At 37.3% G+C, this 17,226-nt stretch overlaps 1 protein-coding gene and 1 long non-coding RNA gene across 2 annotated transcripts in view; one reads left to right on the plus strand and one right to left on the minus strand.

The window, feature by feature from the left end:
- The window catches only part of ADGRL2 (adhesion G protein-coupled receptor L2), a 594,604-nt gene that overhangs the window by 287,729 nt on the left and 289,649 nt on the right, over positions 1-17,226 (minus strand). The gene's annotated exons all lie outside the window — the stretch shown is intronic.
- LOC119235985 (uncharacterized) overlaps positions 8,535-17,226 on the plus strand; it is a 57,782-nt gene continuing 49,090 nt past the window's right edge. The window contains exon 1 of the long non-coding RNA XR_008550398.1: positions 8,535-8,711. This is a non-coding gene — a long non-coding RNA (uncharacterized LOC119235985). The remainder of the gene's footprint in view (positions 8,712-17,226) is intronic.

Below are 17,226 nucleotides of genomic sequence, written 5' to 3' on the forward strand. Positions count from 1 at the left end.
ACAGAGTGGGGAACAGAACAGGCAGACTGACGAAATACACTGCTGAGGGGAGCAGCAGGCAAGACAGAAGTCTGCTGTGCCATGTGAGTCAGTTGTGTGGCCAAGGATCGAACTCATGCTGCAGATAGCTTCATAGTCCTGGGACTTAACCTTAACCCCTTGCATCAGGGAGGCCCTTTTCAGGTAATTGTTCAACAGATTTGATTGTGATTTCAAAGAGTTTTAAAACCCAACATTCTTTTCAATAATAATTTACTGTTAGCCATTATATTTAAATTAAGTTAACTAAATCTTACAATGGAGATGCATAAATAACATAGACTAAATCTTATAAATATGCAATAGATGCAAATTTTATTATTTATTATATTTAAAAAGTGGATGTTTCTTGGACATTAACTTATAATTTTACATTAATTATATCCTGTATTTTGACAGTGCTCTTCTTAGATTGCTGAATTTTATAAAAACCACTCACACTCATATTGCACCTCAAAATCATGCTTACTTTAAGGTATACTAGGAATGCAAAAATTTATTTAAAATTTACAAATGTTGCTAGTATCCAGAATGGCATTTAATTTTTTCATTAAAACAAAGAATAATGACAACCATGTGAAAAAAAGAAAGTATTTCAGATGATAAGGAGAACTTGTTGACAGACATAAGAGATTCCCAGGGAAGTTGTTTAGTCAATAGCAGCTGTTACATAGCAATATAAAGTTGTCTTAATATAAAATGTTCATTTTATGTTTCCTTCTACAGGAGATCAAAAATTAAATATATGCAAGAACATAATTGAACATAATTAATGGCCAAAGCCAATGCACAAAGGGAGAGATTTCCAGAGGGAAAAAATGTGTTAAAAGCATTTTTTTAATGACTGCATTTTAAAACAAACGTGAATTATAACAATTGTTCTCTTGTTGTGTGGGAAAGGTCACATTAAATAATTCCTCTCTGAATTTACCCACCCAACAGCATTCATCCAACCAGGCATAGGTTTTGCCTTTTGAATTTGCCAGTGCACTGACTATAGCATAACCCTTTCTTTTGTTACAAACTTATCTTGAGTTTGAATAGATATCAAAGGCAAAAAATACCCAATCACTTCTTTTCAATTTTATAAAAAAATAAATTGGTAATTTTGCATTTTGAATTCAGAATACACTATCACATGTCATTGATGTGACTTTCTAGTTCTTTCACTCCTCTTCTCCACTCTCACCTACTCAACATTTTCTTCTATGTCCAAGGATATATATATATACATAACTTCAATTTGAGTTCTGTCTCAATTATAGGAACATACAAATCCAATCCTAGTCTTAGGACCTGTTTAATCTGATATGATATGGTGGTTGACCATAAAGTCAATAGTTAGCCACGGCCCTTATGGGTTAGTTTGAGCTAAGAATGGAGTTCCAGGCCTCTGAGATTAACTATGTGAAGTTTTCCAGGAGCTTTCAAACAGCCTCTTTGGTAACAAAAAGTGAACTGCTTCAATTCCAACTGGGTTGTTGTATGTTTTATTCATGGACCATCACAAGAGCCGCCAAACAGATTATCGTGTTTACGTTAGGCCTCCGTGGAGAGAGAAATTCTTTAATAGTTGAACTAGCAGGGTCAGTCAGTACAGAGATGCCTTGAGGCACCAAACAATAAATAAACAAATAAAATAAGTGAAGAAATGAAATCAAACACTGGGAGTTTAATGATGTCCTTCAGCAGTCACCAATCAATATGTTTTTTTTCTGTTGCTGAAATGGTTATATTAAGATTTCATCATTTTAGTGGCTATCTATCTATCTATCTATCTATCTATCTATCTATCTATCTCATCATTTATCTGTCATACTTATTATGGGAAGGAGGAGATTCAGAGGAGCACAGAAAAGAGTAAAGCCCAAAAAACCCAGTTCAATGGAGTTGACAAACTTTTATAAATGTCTATTTATGGTATTGCATCCTTTTAGCAATTTGGTGTTTTTCAGTAAGCTAAATGCCACATGGAGTTGTTCTATTGTTTCTGCTGGAAATAAATGCACTCTAGCAGATGTTGCAATGTGTAGCATTTCCTTTCCTTAAGTCTAATTTCAAAATTGATTTGAAAGGACACATTACATGGTGGCAGGCAGTTGCCTTAGAAGGTTTTGTGTTGCTTATTGGTTTGTTTAATTATTTTTTTATTCCCAGAATTTGGTTTAGTATGAGGTTATTTAATAGTGACTCAATAAATCCGTGAAATAAATGAATGTGGCCTAGACATCAGGCTCATGCTCTATCAAAGAAAATATTTTTTAAGAAATGAGACTAAGCAAAGGCATATTTATGGATACCCTATGACAGAAGGCTACAGGACTATATAGAGACAGGGAAGGAAATGGTGTGATACTATTATTCATAGACTGAAATAAAGGAAGTTTCTTAAATTGTCTAAATTATCCGTGCCCTCAGAAAGCTTTTTAGATTTTGGAGACTAAGTGTATGTTCTTTTTCAATCACTCTCTGGTAAGCAAGGCAATCACTGAGAAATTTCTTGAATCTATGCCTGGTTAGGGAAACTCTTGAGAATTGAAAGAATTTGATTCACAAAAAGGTTTTGTACCATTCATGGAATGCATATTCTAATCACTACATGCTGTTATTTTTTTTAAATGCCACTGATTATTTCAGAAGGAAGCACATCAACATTATTATAGTGAAACTAGAGCGGAATTATGGGTTTCTCTGCTTGGAATGTTTTATTGCTTTTCTGAAAGGGATACATATATACATGGAGATCTTAACATATCTTTGAATTATGAAAACATGAAAGAAAATTTTATTATAAATTGGGGATATAGTTTACTTTCTCATTTTTAAAGAAATCTGATATATATATATATGTTAAGATATAAAGAATACTCACCTTCTCACTTGTTCATTTGATAAATATTTCTTTGAGCATTAGTTATAAGGCATTGCGTTATGCACTGTGGAGAATACACAGACTTCCCAGAAATAGAGAATTTAGAAACACAAATAAAAAGAGGAGAAGAAATAAAAGACTCTTAAGATACAATATTCTCTTTTGACAGCTGAAATATTTTATTACCTGTCATCATGCTTAATAGCACAGAATATACAATTTATCCATGATCCTTTTAGCCTTATGAAATCCTAAATCAGGTCTTCCTGTTGGCCTAAGGGTTAAGTCTCAGCGCTATCACCTTGATAGCCTGAGTTCCATCCTGGCCACGGAGCTACCCAAATGTTGCAGCAGACCTCTCCTGTCTTGCCTGCTGTTCCCCTTAACAGTGTATTTCAGTAGCACTGCCTATTCTCCTCCCCACTCTGTCTCTGGTGAATACTCTCACCCACCCCCCTACACCTCTGGCCTACACGCCAGCTCTTGTATGCGTAAATAATAAATAAATAAATATTTTAAAAATATCTTTGAAAAAAATATAAAATGGACTTTACCAATTAGTACAGCAAAAGCCTGGATCCTACAAATGGAACATTTAGCAGCAAGACCAAATGGCTAAATGTTCATCACATGCTCATATCTTCTTGCAATCCAGCAGACCAAACTTTATATCCAAAATACAGTGATTAATTAATAAAAATTGGACTAGAGTACTATTACCAAATGACATGGGAGGAATTTTGCTACTAATATTTGAAAAATATTTAAGCAGACTGTATTCCCTTTTTCCTCCTATACACTATCACAATTAAATTGGCATTAAAAATCTTATGTAGATGATGAGAAGATACACAATGGAGAGTCAAGGTGGGTTTGGGACTCATTTTGGTGAGTTTTCAACTCATTTGACCAGAATATGCTGAATAACTAGTGTGAGCATAGCATTTATTATTAAAACATTGTGCTTTTCAAGTGAAAGAGCATTGTTTTTACTTATGCCAGCTCATTGGCCTAAACTTGGAACATCCCAGGAAACTGGAATGTATGATCAACCTATGAAAAATCAGCCATAACTGGATAATTTTAAGTGAGTTAAGACAAATCAATAAAGTTAATTGTGTTTGGGCTGTATAGGCTAATTTGCTTATTTAAAGTTTGGTCCACACAGTTGATTACCCAGTTTTAGAAAATCATGTCATTAATTCAAAACGACATTCCTTATTTTATCATACAGTTTAAATGGCATGTATTTACATTTTTTCTAAGGATTAGTTCATAATTTTTCACCTTTATTTTGTTAAAACATTTATCATTTAAAACTCTCACAGTAATACAATTTTCTGGGCAACCAAAAAACTGTAATGACTGATAAGCAAGATGCATAAAGCCAAATGGAAAGACCATTAGACTAGAAATCAAACAATCTAAATATTGTTTTCATTCTAATGCCATTACCAACTAGAACTTACTTTCACTCTATTTTTTTCATTGTAGCAAAGGTGATAGTATCACTAATTAATTTCCTAGGGAAGGCTGTGGCAATATTTTAAACACCTAACATGCTTTCATATTTTATTTTCAAAATTTTTGTAGTAACATAGAAGGTAAGAGGAAGAGGCACAAAAACTCTCAGAACACATAGAATTAAGCATAGCATTTAAAATAGTATATAGAGAAATACATTTCAATAAAATGGAAGAAAAATAGATCTTTCCCACTAGAAGATTTTCAGTCCTTGATGATTTGCTAACACCTTCAGAAAGCCTCTAACTTCACCCTGAACTACGCTCTAACACTTGTTATTGTTTGTTTATCTGTGTTCCCTAGTGGGCTATAGGCTTTGCAAGACCCAGCTATATTTTATCTGTCATTAAATTGCAGTCTCTGATCCAATGTTGATACTCAAGAATTATTATTTACCAAATTTATTAATGTTTATGACAAATTTACAGAAACAGAATATCACTGTTTGAATATTAACATTCTCTATTAGATCTCTGCCAGATTCTGTTTTCTTTTGAATTTGATGTTTGACCTTTTTCAAACATCCCTTTTCCACTAAAAGGTAGAAAAGGAAGCTTTTAAGAACTACTAGAAGTTCTATAAATTTTCACCATAGGCTACCTCTCCTCTGTGACACTGGAAGAACTGGTTTGGAAATTGTATGTGGATGTGGCTTTGTGCAAATGATCTATTTACTTTCAGAGGTGTTAGCTCAGTTGGTGAGAGGAAAGCACTAATAAGAGTAAGGGTGCAAGTTTTATTAGCTTTACACAGAGAAAAACAGCCCCAGAGTCACAGATTGTACCTCCAAGCTCAGTGATTTCTCTTGGGTCACAAAGAGAGTGCAGGTTACTCAGAACAAACCATTAATAGTTAGGAACAGGAGCAGCTCATGGTAGCTCTAATATACAAAAGACAGCACATTATTGCTTTGCTGACTCCTAAAACAAATTAAGCCCATCAAACAAATGTAAACTTTTACGAAGTATACTTTGTCATCTGTCCCCTTCAGCCCAGTTTTAAAGTAGGGATACTTGGTGAAGGAGACTTTATTATTATTATTATTATTATTATTATTATTAGTGTGTGTGTGTGTGCACGTGTGTGTGTGTGTGTGTGTGTATGTGTGTGTGTGTAGAAGAACTGGAGTGTAGGCCAGAGGTGTAGAGGGGGTGGTGAGAGGATTCACCAGAGAGAGTGGGGAGCAGAACAGACAGATCTACTGAAATTCACTGCTAAGGGAAGCAGCAGGTGAGACAGGAGAGGTCTGCTGCGCCATATACGGTTAGCTCCCTGTCTGGGTATCGAACTTAGGCTGCAGCGGGGATAGGGAAGCCTGGTGAAGGAAATATTAAATCCAAATTCTCAGATTACATCCAATTAGTTACTGGAATTTCTGTTTGGAATAAGATATGGCCATATTGTATTGGTAATAGATTGTCAAAAGGGCAAAAAGCAATCTGAAAAATCATCGGTAGTGATCACAATAGACAGTTGTGGGATGATAGATTCTGAAGATTTGTGATTGAAATAATGGTTTTCTTGCAAAAATGTACTTTCCCACACACAACAGCATTTTATTATATGTGAAAATCTGTTTTGCCAATAAACATTGATTCATGGCTTGCTAACTAAATTAATGCCAGAAAAGAAAGTACTTTATAAATATTTTTGATACATTATGTTAAATTCAGCTATAGCACATCTGATTATAATTGGTAAAACTAGTTGGACGGAAAAGGTAGTAGTGACATGTGACAGCAATCTATAAGTCATTCAGCGACCATGGAATACTATTTTATTTTGACTCTGGATGTTTTATTTTATTTTTGAATTAATTAATTATTTTAAATCGAGGTAACAATAACCCATCAGGTATCATCACCATAGTGCATCCAAATCACCTCTGTCCACCACCTTATTCCATTGTGCTTCCTCTCACCCACTCTGTCCCCCCTCTAGATGTTTCAATTCTATAGTCAGCTTCCAAGAGTTAGCTTTTAAGCTTGTCTCTAGAAATTATATTTATTAAGAGCCTTTCCACAGGGTCTCCCTGGTGGCGTAAGTGGTTAAACACCACACTATGAAGGAGTCCTCACCCTCTGCAGCATGAGTTCAATCCCCAGCCTGCCAGAGAGCAGCCCACATGGCACAGCACACCTCTCCTGTCTCGCCCGCTGCTCCCCTCAGCAGTGTACTTCGGTCAATCTGCCTGTTCTGTTCCCTGCTCTGTCTCTGGTGAATCCTCTCACACCCCCGCACCTCTGGCCTGTACCACAGGCTCTTGTATGCATAAATAAATAAATCTTTAAGAAAATATATAACTAGTAGTTGTTCAGAAATACAAGTGATATATTAGAGGCAATCATTTAAAAAGGTAATTTTATGTATTTACGTGTACAATTAAATAATGACATGATTCAACATCAATGAGCATATTGTATCATATGTGGTAAAGCTATATGGCAGTGAACCTTTCAATAACATTCTTCCAGGCACAAACAGACCTCTTATCATTCTTTTTGTTTTTATACTTTATAAGAAATTTACTCATCCTCATAATAGTAAAATAAGCCAATGCACATGCACACGCATGTGTGCATGCACACACACACACACCTTTCACAACTGGCTTTAACTCTACTGATGGCACAAGTGAAAGAGGAATTTATTGGGGAGGGAACAGAAGTCATCTTCTCCCTTAGGATATTTTAATCACAGGGTAATTCCTTCAGCAGACCAGATTCACCAGGTTTCGTGCTGTCCTATACAACAGGACTTGCTGTATCACTGATTCACATTGGAACCCTGCATTACTTTCCCTAAAATCACATGGACTCTCTTTCCAGAAATCACATGGACTCTGTCAACATTTTAAAGTTACATAGGATACTTGGCTAAATGTCTCCGCAAGCTGTTCCTTAAAACCTATTGCTAAAGGCCTCCCTGGTGGCACAGGGCTTACAGACAGCACTATAAAGCTCTCACCAGCCAGTGCAGCACGAGTCTGATCCCCAGCAGGACAGGTAGCAACCCACATGGCACAACAGACCTCACCTGTCTCCCCGTTGCTCTCCTCTGCAGTGTATTTCAGGAAATCTGCCTGTTCTGCTCCCCACTCAGTCTCTGGTGAATCTTCTCACTCCCCGCACCTCTGGCCTACTCCCCTGTTCTTGTATGCATAAATAAATACATATTAAAAAAAAAAAAACAACAACCTATTGCCAAAGAAGATTCAGAGGTTAAGATACCTAGAGTTTTCTTGGGAAACATTGTGGTAGAGAAGATCATGAAACTCACATTAGCCAACTGTGGTTGAGAGCCAGCCGTCTGGCAGTGTTTAGAGTTAAAAGGTGAGATCAGGACGATTAAATAACTTGCCACTATCACAGAGCTAGTTAGAGACAGACAGGAATTTGAATCCTGGTTCATCAAAACTCAGAATCTGAGTCAGAGCTAGATTTGAATTCTCCTTTTAACACTCACTAACTGTAAACTTGGAAAGATTTCTTGACTTTGGCGAGACAGGCCTTCATTTCCTGTCTTTAATGTGGAGAGAATGCCTATCTGAAATGACTGTGGAAAGGTTAAATATTTGAGACAGGATGTGTTAAAATGCTACACACAGGCTGCCCTCTCTTTGTGTGAACCTAATTTGAATAAGCAGTTATGCTCTTAAGGCCCTGACCCCATTTCTGCTGGAGACACACTACCTTTAAGACTCTCTTCCCACAAAGTATTGGAGATGTAGTGGGAGAGAGAGAAGACAATAACTTATTATAGGATGTGTGTAGACATTAATCCCAATATGTGAAGCAGATAAAAAGGGGATATTCTGTTTGAAGGATGTGGGGGTGTGTGAGGAGGGCATAAGCCCGCCCACTCAGCCTTTCCCAGCACCTCCTACAGTCCTGGACAATCTCCTTTGAACCCTGGGGCACTGAAAACAATCTTCAGGCAAAATGACCTCTGGGGGATTTTTAAATATAAAATCCTGTTTTCTCCCATAGGTGTACAAATATCTATAATAAAAGTTTAGAAATACAATAACAACTATAACATATATGTCCATTCAGAGAGATCACAGTTGCTTGTTTCACAGAAGAGGAAAGAGGGCAATGATAGTGTCACAAAGAAGGTGACCTTTCCTAGGAATGGGTAGGATTTTAAGAGGCTGAGATCACCATGAAAGAGGACGGAGAGGTATGAAATACACATTAACTGGAATGTATCATGAGAAAGGCAAAATCCAAAAAGAAAAAAAAGGGAAGAAAAGTACAAAGCATCCTGGAGACCTGTGAGTAATGTAACTGAAAACTTCAAGTGCACATGGATAGGAATTAAGAAACTGGAGGCAATTAAGGATCATTGTAAGGATGTGGGTTTTGGGCCACCCTGGTGATGCAAGAGGTTACTTCTCAGCACAATCAAGCTATCACCAGCCACTGCAGCATGAATTCAATCCCTGGCCAGGGAGAAACCCACATGGTGCAGCAGACCTCTGCTGTCTCACCCGCTGCTCCCCTCAGCAGTGTATTTCAGTAGATCTGCCTATTCTGCTACCCAATCTGTCGCTGGTGAATCCTCTCACCCCCCCCCCACCTCTGGCCTACACCCCAGTTCTTGTATGCATAAATAAATTAAAATAAAAAGATTGTAGGTTTTAGAGTCCTGTTCTGACACTCACTAGTTGTTGAGAGCAGGGGCAACTGACTTAACTTCTGTGAGCCTCAGCGTCCTATTCTGGAAAGTGGAGATAATACTAATACTAAATAAAAAAATAACATTTATTTATATAACAATATTATAAAATCACACATCTAAGTCAGTAAGCAAATAGTATATTTAGTCTGTGCCAGACATGGTTCTAAACATTTGACAGGTATTAACACAGTCTTTACAACAACCCTGTCAGGTAGATACAATATTGTCACAATTTTGCATATGAGGAGAATGAGTCAAGAGAAGGTAACAAACCTGTCCAGCAAGTTGTTTGTCACAGAGTTGATAACACTGGGATCGGAATCCAGGCTTTCTGGTTCTGGAACCCTCTTCATTATTAGAAGTTCAGTCATCTACTTCATAGAGTGTGTTAAGAATTAAAGGAGATAGCACCTATAATATACCTAGTGATGAATTTCAGGATATATTACCTTAAAATATGGCACTGTAGCATATCAAATATTTTAAGCTTTCGTCATTTGAGAAATTGGTGGACACCCCCTGCCCAAGGAAAAAATCTTCTATGTCCCCTGAAACAGGTCATAAAACTTTCATGTGTAAAGTGCCTTCCCTTTGCCTAGAGGAAAGCCACATTGTGTTATCTTTGAAGGCAAAGGGACAACAGAAAGAAGTCTACACACAGACCTTCCTAAGTTTCTCCAGTTAGCTAAGTTAACTCATGAAGCTTAAGTATACTCATCTGTTTCTTCTGGTCTTCATTTCCTTATGAAGATTCTCATGTCATATAAAACTTATATTAAATAGGACCTCCCTGGTGGCACAAGGGGTTAAGCCTCAGCATTATGAAGCAATCCGCAGCCACTGCAGCATGTGTTGGCTCTCCAGGCAGGCAGCAACCCACATGGCACAGCAGACCTCTCCTGTCTCACCCACTGCTCCCCTCAGCAGTATATTCCATTCAATCCGCCTGTTCTGTTACCTAATCTGTCTCTGGTGAATCCTCTTACCCCCTGCACCTCTGGCCTGTACCCCAGCCCTTATATGCATAAATAAATAAATCTTTTTTTTTTTTTTTAAATTTATATTGGGCCTCCCCAGTGGTGCAGAGGGTTGAGCTCAGCACTGTGAAGCTGTCCCAGCCTCTGTGGCGGGGTTTGATTCCCAGCCAGCCAGGGAGATACCCACATGGTGCAGCAGACTTCTCCTGTCTCGCTCACTGCTCCCCTCAGCAGTGTTTTCAGTCATCTGCCTGTTCTGCTCCATGCTCTGTCTCTGAATTCGCTAACCCTCCCACGCTTCTGGCCTGTACCCCAGTTCTTGTATAAATAAATAAATCCTTAAAAAAAACACACATTAAATAATGTGGGTGCTTTTCTCCTATTAACTCTCTTTGCCAGTTTAATTTCAGACCCAGAGAACCTAAGAGGTGGAGAAAAACCTCCCCTCACTCGTTTGCCAAACATCAGGCACAGAATAAGGGTTCAATTGAATACATTTTAGCAAAGAAAAGGAGAGGGTGGTAGCTTCAGAAAAACAGTTTGACGCCCAGGTGTGTGGAGGCTCTTCAATATCATGCTGAAGGACAGTTTTGACATTTTCCAGTTGGCAACTTTTAATAATAGGTGGAGTTGCAACAGGTTTGTGGGATGATTAGCAGTGTGAATGTAAGATTTATACATCAAGTTAAAAGAAAATGGGGCCTCCCTGGTGGTGCAAGGGGTTAAGTCTCAGTACTATGAAGCTATCTGTAGCCACTGAAGCATGAGTTCAATTCCCAGCCAGGGAACTGACCCAAATGGCACTGCAGACAGCTCCTGTCTCGCCAACTGCTCCCCACAGCAGCGTAAAATATAATTATAATCTTTAAAAAAATACAAAAGAGACTGGGTGGAAAGCAGTTAGACTGCCCGAGAAAGGGTGGTGACCATGGAAATGGAGGCGGAAACATATGGGAAAGGTATTGCAAAAATTGAGCTGGGATGTGGAGACAAAAGATGACTCAAGGTTTCGAGGGTGGGTGACTAGTAGAAGGCTGCTGATGCCACTTATAGAAACACAGAAATCAGGGGAGAAGCTGGAGCTTGAGGGCAAAAGGAATTTCATTTTTCTATAGGTTGAGTTTGAGATGATGACAAATCATTTGCACGGAGATACTCAACAGGCAATCTAGTTTTGCAGAAACTCAGCTCCATAGAACAAATATCCAACAACAGTATCTAAACTTTTTTCCTCAGAACATCCTCTTTGATTAAATATTTTAAATATATGCCTATATCATAGGAATTATAGAGAACAGAGAAAATATGTTGGATAACACCAAGGCGATGCAATTAATAAAATCTTAGCTGAGGATTATCTGTTTAAGACAAATGATCAAATGATTCACTTTACTCAACAAATTGTAATAATAAAAAAGAGAACTGGATGGAAACTATAATTAAGGAAATAAAAAAAATTAAAACTGGCAAGATTAAACTATAATATTTAAAGATGTCCACTTGAGTGACAAATTACTCCCTTATTATTGTTTATTCTTTTTTACACTAATGGGTTCGTGGGCTACTGAGATGAAAATCTGGCTGATGACAGGAGTGTTCTGTTATTAGAACTGATGTCAAAATATAATGACTCCCCAGTATGAAAGGATGACTAATCTCAAATATGGCAGAATCTCGCAATTATTGAGAAAAGTAGTATTGTTTTGTATTCCTTATTCTCCACATTTGCTTCAGATTTATTTATTTATTTATTTATTTACTTACCCATTTATTTATTTATTTATTTATTTTAGAGTCACATCTTTCTTGGATTGCTTTGTTTAAGTTCACAGAAAATTTTGCTTACTGAAGAACTATTATAAACAAGTGTCCTTGTCTTATATGGTTTATCTGCCAGAGGAGTTATCTATCTGATTTGTGGGTAAGAATGTGTTAATCTGTGAGCAAGGCTTTGTCCCAATCCACTTTTAGAAATTCCTTTCAACATATCCTTGGTTTGATATTTAGATGCTAATAGAAATGATGGGAATTATGCACTTTGCTTTTTTTTCTCCCCTAATTCTTGTAACTAGTAGAGAACTCGAAACTGAAATGAAGAAAGAAAAAACCCTGTGTGCATCTTTCCTTTTCCACGACCAACAATTTCCAAGCTATTTTGCAAATATAGGACAGCTGCTTTATTGAGCTAAAAAAACACTACAAAATGTAATGATAGCACTTTGGACTCTATTCTGATCTCCCTTAAACTCCACACAGCTTGGAATTTTCTGTAATTTTAATGAAAATGTGGCATGGCACATCTCTCTCATTTAAATTATGCACTGTCAGTATTTTCCTTCTTTGCAACTGAAGCACTTCTTGGGAAACATGCCAGGTAGAAGAGGGGAGGGCGAAGAACGAAAATAGAAAATTGAGGTGGGGGTGGGGAAATGAACTGGACTAAACAAACACACTCTACACAAAGCCATATTTTTAAAGACTTGCAAATCACTGGAAAATGGGGTACAGAAGTTCAAATAGGATTAAGGTAACTTTAGCAAGTCTAACTGGAGCTGAACATAGGTCAAACTAGGGCTAAAAGTCAAACCTTTAAACTCTGTTGATTTGTTTAAGACAAACACAAGATTTCATTTTAATATAATATCAGAGCAGGTCTTATTAATATTAGCTACTTAGGGCTTGGCAGTCATGTGTAAGACAGTAGTGTTTCTTCACATCAGTTATAATTTGTCAGTTAACAAAACCTTCTTCTTTCACCCGCCATATACCTCTTTTGCATTCCAAACATAGATCAATCATTCATTTAACAGATATTTATTGAGAGTCTGAATGAAGGAAAAGTCAGGAAGGGTGTCAGCTTACTATCATCTATGTTCCAAGACCAATTTTATATATAGTATTAACATATTCACAGAAATAAAATTTCCTTGGGAAGTTACCTTATTTATACCAGTGAGAAAATTAAGTACCCTATTTATATCAGTGAGAACTAATCATAATAAATTTGGTACCAATTTATAAATCTCTTTTCACACTTAATTCTCACTTGAACCCTGGCATAATATGTACTGTTATTCCTATTTTACAGGCAAGGATGTTATTCTAGAAAGGCAAACAGAAATGCAATCATCATTGCTTAGTGGCAGAGTTAAGACCGAAACTTGGGCCTTCTGGTTAGGTAGGAATCAATGCTTTTTCCACAATGGCGAAAGTCTGACAAGAGTGGCTCTGGAATCTGAAGGATTTGGGTCTGACTCACAGCTCTGCTCCTTATTTTGACCTTGGGCTAGTTACTAAGTCTGTTTTCTCTAAAATGGAGTCATGATAGAACCTTCTTCAGAGAGTTGTGGGAAGTAGTAATAATACAAAGCTTGTGCTTAGCACGAAGTCCAGACCCAGAAAGGATTAACTAGGTTAGATCCTGCCTTCAAGCAGGATCAGAAATTCCAGTTAGTTTTCTTATAGAACTCTTTTAAAAAGAAGAAACTCCAGTTGAATGAAATAAAACAGGATGCTCAGGGAGAATAGAAATGGAAATTAATCATTAGTGTATTTTATTTGTCAGTGTTAGTGTTAGAGTAGGGGGTCTGACTCAAAGCTCTGCCCAAGGAAGTCTAAAGCCTCAGCTCAGAAACACCTTTTTTACATATCAAGAGATTCCTTTGGAATAAGTCAACAGACCATTTAAAATGCAAGCCTCTGGGGGTAGAAAGAACAAAGTGATAGCATTTCTCAGTGATTATGTTAGGAATTCTTTTGGTCAAGTAATATCTTACTTAAAATCTTCTGGACAGCAAGAAGAAAGGGGATTTTGGTGCACTTTAGAGTAGGTCTAGAGGAGAGAGGATTAGTAGAGGTCCAATATCTTTGGCCTGGATGGTGGAGATCCGAGGGTCCTAGGTGCTTGTGTAAGGAGATACAAGGTTTTCCAAAAGAGGAAGAAGAGTCTAGAAAATGTGGGAGAACTCCACAATAAACTTCCTTTATTTTGTGATTTAGTAAAGGACTGTTAACTGCCTGATGTCAACAAAAGTCATCTCCTAGTTTGCCTTTGGCAACAGTGGCATGATGCTGATGCCTGAAATTTTGGTCAGGACAAACCCTATGGCACAAAATTCTTCGGTTGCAAGTGTCCCAAGAGATTGTACAGGCAGACTCGTCCAGTTGGATGAGTCAGGATTCCTAGGACTGTGCAGCTTGTTTTCTCCCTGAAACATGCTTGACTTTATTATTTAAATTATGTCTTTAAAAGTCTTCTCTGAAATACTTCAAGCCAGGGAGCCCACTACTACTGAAAGGATTGGTTAAGAAGAAACTTAAGACTTATAGAAATGTCAGTATATAACATGTATCCTAAGCGCTATGCAAAACTGGCAACTAACCTATCCTTTAAGCAGGACCAGAAAATTGGCTCTCTTTGGAGCTTATTAACTCTTCAGTTCTCTCTCCCATCTAGTGCAATTGGTTCTTGTGGCATTACATTTTAACTGCAATTAACCATGGCATCTGCACATGATCTTGGGAGTTGTGTCACGGGAAAAGGAAGATGCATTTTTCCTTGTTTTTGCCCTATTAAACAGAAAGGACTTACAAAGGGTTGACTCTAACATATTTATGTACTTAGCAGAGAAAAAGGTAGGTGGCAGAAGGCAGAGACCTGGGCAGTGGTCCCTGAACCCTACTCTTGTTCTGAGTTTGAATCCTAGCCATATCCCCTTTATGAATTTCAGCTCCTGATCTATAAAATGAATGTGCCAGATTCCTTGGTCTGTGGTTCTAATCTCCAAGTTGTCGTGATCCGGGCATCCTTTATATAAAGGTGGTATTCATTTCAGCACTAAATTAGCAGACAGCTTCTTGGTTCTGATCTCATTGCTGGCTCTAGGAAATAGCAAGCATTTGCTGTGAAATCACTCCTTTCAGCCTCAATTTAGAGGCAGAAATCCCAAATTCCTAACTTACTGACTGATCTGATCACCCCCCACATTTGGTTCCCTTTCATTGACCCACATCTAAATAGGTGGAGGTTACTTGAAAAGAAAAAAAGGCAGAAAGTTAAGTCAGAGCTGAACTGTAGATCAATGGCTGCAATTTTACCCCAAAGCAGGGCTGTGCTTCTGGAAGGACTAAGATTTATTGGTTTCAACACATGAAGATGTAAAATGTGCTGTTATCGCATCTCCCCAGAATGTGTACTGGCACCAGCCTGGGGAAACTGCACGGAATAGCAACTTTCTAGTTGCTTTGTCAGTTCTACCTTCATTTTGTGAGTCGAAATAATTCCAGAATATTACCTACTACCTATGGATAGATGCTGTCTTGTTGGCAGTGAACCTTGAACTATTATTATAGTGTGATTGATATGGATATTAATGATATTTTGCCTTGGATACTTGCATATTTAAATGAAGTGAAATTTCATGGCATTTAGAATTTGCATTTAAACACAATGTAAACTTTCATCAATGTTGCCACTTAAGATACAGTTATTAAGTACATGCTAGAAGTAGTATACTGTAAATGAAGGAGGCAGAGTCTGGTTTTAGATTCATATTTTGTGCAAAGTTTACCTTGATTAAAATTTTCAATTTTTCTGTGCTACCACTTTCCCTTGGGAACAACAATATTTATCTAACAATACCTCTATCTCACAAGGCACAAACAGATATTAAAAAAATGTTGTTTTATTAATTAATTTACTTAATAATAATTACAGCCCTCATTTTAGAATTGATAAAAGTACTTTCAGATATTACTTAGCATTTTATTTTATATTTTTTAAAGATTTATTTACTTATGCATTCAAGAACGGAGCCAGAGATTGGGGGGGGCGGGTGAGAGGATTCACCAAAGACAGAGTGGGGAACAGAACAGGTGGATGGATTGAAATACACTGCTGAGGGGAGCAGTGGGGCGAGTCAGGAAAGGTCTGCTATGCCATGTGGGTCACCTCCCTGGCAGGGGATCAAACTCATGCTGCAGTAGCCAAGGATAGCTTCATAATGCTGAGACTTAACACTTTGTGCCACCAGGGAGGCCCCCTGAGACAGCATATTTTTTAATAAAAATAAAGGACAGAACAGAGACCTAAACCTAGTTCAGGAGCAAATTTGTTTGAGGGAAAGAATATGAGCAATATATCTTTCTAAAATACACACACACATGTGTGTATGCAGACATACACACTTGAAAAAAGAAAAAAATTGGAAGGATTCTATCAATTCAAGAATAGACATGCTGAGTGGTTGAAAATGTCTTATGTCCTTTCATAAGCTCAGAAGAAATATTTCTGACCATGAGTCAATGATGTTCCTGTTAACATTAAGTGAATTTTGTTGCAGAATTCTCGTGTCTCATCTTCCCTCAACAGCCATACCACATTGCCATTCTGAAGAGAGTTCTGCACATTTGCTACTTGAAGAGTTCTCTGATATTGAGATGATCTGAGTGGCAATCAGCATAAACAAGTGTTTTCTAACCAGAACATGATGATTTTCCACACATCAATGAATCACTCCTAGTAGATCATGGCCAGGGTTTTAATAGTGTGACTTCTGAAGATGGAAAAGCTTCCTAGACAAAGAGATAATTCTCCTCTTATATTTATCTTTCAATTACTTTATAATTTTTTTATTTTGTAATTAGAAATAAGGCTTTAAATGTAAATACTCATAAAGACAGTAGCTGACGGACTTCCTTTCTTACCTAGATACAAAATTTTACCAGATTATTTCTTGAGGTTACAATTACTGGAGGAAGGGGTTCTGGCTAAACACTTATTGGGGTGTTGGGAGAAATAGAGACCAGAAGTTTTGAGGAACAAGTTCCAGTACAGGAAAGAATTATTGAAATTAAGGACAAGGTAACAGTTTTACTTTTTAGACTGACTTAAGTTGTGATAACATCAACAAGTATTGGTTTTGCAGGTGGGAAGAACAAATTGGTTCTGTGACTTTGGAGCATGAATTGACTTTATATTATAATTAAATTTCATCTAAAAATCTAAAAAAAGGAAAATAAGGTCACACATAGGACCAGAGACACATGCAAGCCTGTCCAATGCATCTTTGTTATTACAGGGGGGAAACAAATAGGAAACAGTTTAAATATCCAGAAAGAAAGAATAATTTC

This window comes from Talpa occidentalis, unplaced genomic scaffold (assembly GCF_014898055.3).
Source record: "Talpa occidentalis isolate TD23 unplaced genomic scaffold, MPIMG_talOcc4v2.1 talOcc4.9, whole genome shotgun sequence".
Classification (NCBI taxonomy): Eukaryota; Metazoa; Chordata; class Mammalia; order Eulipotyphla; family Talpidae; genus Talpa; species Talpa occidentalis.